The 6,231-nt window shown below is 41.5% G+C and overlaps 1 pseudogene; it reads left to right on the plus strand.

The window, feature by feature from the left end:
- The first annotated feature begins 517 nt into the window (after positions 1–517).
- LOC132010618 (small ribosomal subunit protein uS2B-like) lies at positions 518–5,445 on the plus strand (annotated as a pseudogene).
- Positions 5,446–6,231: the final 786 nt, after the last annotated feature.

Genomic DNA, 6,231 nt, shown 5'->3' on the forward strand with positions numbered 1-6,231 from the left:
TATTATTAAGTGAAAGATGTCAGTTTGAAAAGGTTTCATGCTGTATGATTCCAACAGTATGACATTCTAGAAAAGGCAAATCTATAGAGACAGTGAAAAGATCAGTGGTTGCCAGAGGGAAGGAGAGGGAGGAGAGATGAATAGGTAGGAAACTGAGAATTTTTCAGGCAGGGAAACTAATCTGTGTGATACTGAATATGTGACCTCATACATTTGTCAAAACTTATAGAACAGTATAACATGGAGAAGGAGCCCTAATGTAAACAAAAGAGTTTAGTTAATAATAAAGACTGTATCAATATCGATTCATAAATTGTAACAAATGTATCATACCAATGCAAGAAGTTGATGGAAACCATGAATGGGGGGAGGAGAAATATAGGGAACTCTGTCAATGTCTGCTCAATTTCTCTGTACACCTGAAACTAAAGCCTATTAGTAATTTTTTAAAAAATATTTGACAAAGTAAAAAAGTACTTTACAGCTCTCTCTGGGTTGTATAAATCAGCTCATTGACATGATTTCATTGGCCTATATTCACAAGGCTAACCTGTTGCAAATGCTCTTATTGCATCTTCAAAAGGTTTTTACTGAGAGTTTCCTAATGTACCATTTGGTTGTTGTTGGGCTAGTGGTGGTCACTGGAGTCTGCACTGGCTTCCATGCAGGTTTCTCTTGTTCAGTTGCACAAGGAGGTGCAGGTTCAGAATATCCTGTCCGTGATGCTAGAGCAGTGGGTACAGATCAGAAGTGGGAATCCGAGCAGAGACAGCAGTTGGACTTGAGCCAGAGTCACTAGTGTGGATGAACCAACTGGAACAGTGGTCTTAGGATTTGGTCACTGGGTTGTAGCTGAAGCAGGTATTATATCAGTGTTTTGGGATTTGTCCTCAGAACCATCATGAACTTCTCCTCATTTTGAGTATATTCTTTGAGGAGAGTTAACATCATTAAGAGCATCATCATCATTAAGGGCCTTGTCTACAGAAATTGGTTTTTTCCCACTACTCTAAATTCATCCTTCACCTTCAGTGTTGTTACTACAAAGCTGCAGTCAACTCCACTGGGTCCAGTTGCTGGCACTACACTGAATTCTAGAACCAAAGTCCTGACTGATCCTGGAGCCCCCAGTCCATATCACATTCCTGGAGACAATCCCCCCCACTCCCCATGTCACAGTACATTGTTCAGGTCTCTAGAAAGCTCTCCTCTCGGACCCCCTGCTGCACACAACCCAAACTGTCTCTTAAATGGCAATAGAATCAGTATTTCTTGGTTTGAAAAGATAAAAAGGAAGGAAAAAATTCCCCATCAGTATGTTAGTTTTCATCCCCTTAAAATAAGAGAGATTTTTTAAAAGATTTTATTTATTTATATGAAAGAGAGAGAGAGATCACAAGTAGGCAGAGAGAGAGAGGAGGGGAAGCAGGATCCCTGCTGAGCAGAGAGCCTGATGTGGGGCTCAATCCCAGGACCCTGGGATCATGACCTGAGCTGAAGGCAGAGGCTTTAACCCACTGAGCCACCCAGGTGCCCCGAGAGATTTTCAAGTAGAGAGGCATAATTCACACTGGAGAAATTATATCATACCATATTTTATTTTTTTTAAGATTTTATTTATTTATTTGACAGAGATCACAAGTAGGCAGAGAGGCAGACAGAGAAAGAGAGAGAGAGGAGGAAGCAGGCTCCCTACTGAGCAGTGAGTCTGATGTGGGGCTCGATCTCAGGACCCTGAGATCATGACCTGAGCTGAAGGCATAGGCTTAACCCACTGAGCCACCCAGGCACCCCAATCATACCATATTTTAAAAAACAAAATTTAACTATTAAAAGTGGTTTTAAAATCACCTTCCTGTTTTTTGACATTTAGCAGCTGGGAAATAATAATACCCAAATGCATACACAATGAAGGCTTAGGGAAGAGCAGATCCAATTAGGAGTTTAGTTTTAGCCAATCTATGTGTAAATTACTTGTAGATATCTACATGGAGTTGTTGAGTAGGTAGACATTAATTTTAAAATTGTTTCCCAGATGGCATGAAAGTCATGGAACTAAATGGCATTATCTAGAAAGTGAATGTATAGAGACGGAAAAAAAAGTTATTTGGGAAAGACCAACTTAGAGATTTTCAAGACAGAACCAGATATTACGAAGTTGCCTGGTAAGGAGTGGCCAATGAGAGAGATGTCAATCTATCTCCAAGAAGAGTCTTTGGCAAGGAGTAAAGGAAGTGTTTCAAGGAGGAAAGGATAATTATTTGTGTCAAAAGCTACAAAATCATTTGTGTAAGCCAAAAGGTGCTTTTAGGTAAGGCAACAACAGGACTGAGAATTGACTTGGATTTGGCTGCATGGAGGTCACTGGTGACTTTGAACAAAGAGTTCTTGTGGATGGAAAGAGACAGAAGCAGATTTGGAGTAGAGTCAAGGGAGTGTGGGAAAACAGGAAGCATAGAGAACGCGTACAGGCAATTGTATTTAAGAGGTTACATGGCAAAGGGAAGCAGGGAAATGGAAAATGGACCTGAAGATGTGAAACCAAGGGGAGTTTACTGTCCTTTTGTTGTTGTTGATGGAAGAGGGAGGGGACAATTGCAGGCATGAAGTCTTTGAGCAGGGGAGCGATGATGAGAGTCAGTACACCAGAGGAGTTGACTTTAAGGCAAAGCACTACCCATGATATTCAACCACAGGGGGAATAAAAGGTATATGATTACAGATACAGGCTAGCAGATGGATAAGAAACAAGACCATCAGTTAAGAATGAGGAAGAGGGATGAGGTGTTGAAGGCTTTTATAGAGAAGAGACTATGCATAATAGCTCTGGGAGAGGGAGAGACTGAACTGACTCACAGATATCCCACAAACTCTCCTCTTAGGCAAGTCACATACCTGTCTAGAGGATTCTCAGACAGAGAAAATAATTTGGGGACTTTTTGTAGAATTTACTTTCATTGGAAAAAAGTGAGAAGTCCCAATTCATTTTCATTCTTATGAGCTGTATCCAAAAGTTCTAAGCTCCAAAATTTTCTTTCTTCATTGTCCTACAGAATTTCGGGGTTGTTGTTTACTTCAACTAAGAATACAACACCATTTAAATTTATTTCTCTTTAAATCTGTCCTTATAGAGCAACTCAAGAAACCAGAAACCTTGAAGGTGAGTCATAGAAGGATGCTTTTTTTCAGGACTAACTGATTAAAACCACAGTCTTAATTAAAGTATCCCATCTCTGATCTACAACTGTCCTGGCATATGACACAAGATATCATCTTATCCTAGAACCATTCCAATGAGAAAATGTTTCCTATAATATGCCAAAATAATGATTATTTAAACTTGGAGAATATTGCTGATTTGTTAAAATATCTGTCAGTGACCACCTAACACGGAAAAAAAAAAAAAAAAAGACAAAAATAAAACTTTGTTTGTAACGTCAGGAAGAAAAAAATACTTTTTTCCTTCTACCCTTCTAGGTTCTTGGCTGAATCTCATAACAAAAGTCAGGTTAACAAGAGAAAATCATATAAATTTGTTTACTATAAGTTTTATATGACACAGGAGCCTTCAAAAGAAAGTGAAGATCTGGGGCAGTTGGGTGGCTCATTTGGTTAAGTGTCAGACTCTTGATTTCAAGTCAGGTCATGATCTCAGGGTGGTGGGATTGAATCCCATGTTAGGCTCTGCCCTCAGCAGGGAGCCTACTTGAGATTCTCTCTCTCCCTCTCCTTCTGACCCTCCCCACTCTGCATTCTCTGTCTCTCTCTTTCTCTCTCTCTCAGAATAAATAAATAAACCTTAAAGAAGAAGAAGAAGAGGAAGAAGAAAAGGAAGAAGAAGGGAAAGGAGAAGGAGAGGGAAATGGAGAGAGAGAGAGAGGGAAAAGACTTCTTCAGAGCCTTATCCCAGCCGGCAGAAGGGAATTCCCTCCCCTCCACCCACCTCCAGCCTTCCTGTTTTACCTCAAAAGGCAAAAACAAAACAGAACTCCCCCCGCCAAACATAGTTAACAGGGGTTAGGACTTCAAGGAAATAGATACATATATCTTTAGCCATGGAAGAGAGTCCAGGGTGGTAGGTAGGAGAAGATCTACCACTAGAGAAAAACTTGTGGAGGTCACAGTCCAAGGACAAAGGCCAACTAAAATGATGAAATTTAAATTTGAATTCCCCCTTGATGGGGATCACACCTCCACACCAGCAGGGTTCCATTCTAACAGGGCATGACAGCTGTAAGTTCTGCAAGGAACAGGCTTTTTCTGAGGTGGCATACTTAGGGAAGCCCAGTGCCAAGTGGGAAAATAAAACACAGACCCTAGAGGAATTTGAAGCTTCTGGCATCTATTACAACAGCAAAAATTAACATAAAGCCTCACACTAATGGCTTATTTACCTCAGTTTTAATTATTCATGCATATCATTTTCACCTTTCAACAAAAAAATTACAAGGCCTACAAGGCAAGAAAAAACACAGTCTAAAATGATAGGCGTACTTGGGTGGCTCTGTCAGGTAAGCATCTGACTCTTGATTTCGGCTCAGGTCGTGATCTCAGGGTCCTGAGTTGGAACCCTGAATCCTGAGTTGGGCTTTGTGCTCAGCGAGGAGTCTGATTCTCTCCTTCTCCCTCTTCCTGTGCCCTTCCCCCGCCAGTCACACCCTCCAATCAATCAATTAATCTTCAAAATGACAAACCAAATGTTAGAACCAGCTTCAGATATGACCCAGCCATAGGGATTATCATGCAGAGAATTTGAAATAATTATGATTAGCCTTTCTGCTGTCCAGAGAGGTCCACAGAGCATTGTCTGGTTCCCATTGTAACTTAAAGGGAAACTTTCATAGTGTCTGGAGCCTTGATGTCCTGCAAATGAAGGGGGAGGATGTCCTCAAGTTCCTTACAGCAGGAATCCATTCAGGTGGCACTGACTTTGAGTTCCAAATGAAACAGTACATCCACAAAAGGAAAGCTGATGGCATCTCTATCATCTGAAGAGAACCTGAGAGAAACTTCTGCTGATGGTTCATGCCACTGTTGCCATTGAAAACCCAGCTGACGGCAGTGTCCTATGGCCTGAGAATATGGGCCAGAAGGCTGTACTGCCATTGGAGCCAATCCTATCACTGGTCACTTCCTTCTGGAATCTAGAACCAGATCCAGGCAGTCTTCTGGGAACTGAAACTTCTGGTAATAACTGACCGCAGGGCTGATGATCAGTCTCTCACAGAAATGTCTTATGTTAACCTGCTGACCACCATTTGGTGTATCACAGACTCTCCTCTGCACAGTGACACTGCCTTCCTGGGCAACAAGGGAGCTCACTCAGTGGGTCTGACGCGGTGGCAACTGGCCAAAGAAGTTCTGCACATGCGCGGCACCATCTGTGAACCTCCACAGAGGGTCATGTCTAATTTCTCCTTTTACAATTCTGAAAAGAGATTGTAAAGGAAAAGCAAAAGGGCACCTGGGTGGCTGTGGGTCAAATGTCAGACTCTGGGTTTTGGCTCAGGTCATGATCTCATGGGTCATGAGATTGAGCTCCTGTGAGGGCCTCTGCTCAGCAGAGAGTCAGCTTGAAGATTTCTCCCTCTATCCCTCCCCCCACTCATGTGCACGTGCTCTCTCTCTCTCTCTCAAATAAATAAGTAAATAAATAAATAAATAAATCTTATTTAAAAAAAAAAAAAAAGAAGAGCAGATCACTGCTGAGAAGGCTATGTGACTAAGAAGGAATTTCAGGGTGAATGGACTGCTCCAGCTCCCAAGTTCACTGCTTTTCAACCCAAGGTCACAGGCTGGTCTGACCGCCTGCAGGTGTCCTCTGTGCCTACCCAGCAGTTATCCACTGAAGACTGAAGCTCTCAGCCTGAGAGCTGGTCTGAGAACTGGTCTGCAGCTCCCACTGCTCTGGCCACTCAATGGTTAAGAACAACCATTGAGGGGTCTTAAGTTGTTCATCCACAGACTCTCAAGTGGAAAATGGAAATAAGGTTGACAGAAAATAAAGTTTCTTTAAAAAATTCTTTAATAAAATAAAATAACTAATTAATATTGTAGCAGATCTAATGGAAAAAGTGGACCATATGCAAGAAGGTAGAGGTAATATAAGCAGAGAGAGGGCAAATCTAAGAACGAATAAAAAAAGAAATGCAAGATATCAAAAGCACTCTAAAATAATTGAAATATGTCTGCTATGGGCTCATTGGTAGACGTGACATGACCAAGGAAAGA

Source organism: Mustela nigripes, chromosome 2 (genome assembly GCF_022355385.1).
Source record: "Mustela nigripes isolate SB6536 chromosome 2, MUSNIG.SB6536, whole genome shotgun sequence".
Taxonomy (NCBI): Eukaryota; Metazoa; Chordata; class Mammalia; order Carnivora; family Mustelidae; genus Mustela; species Mustela nigripes.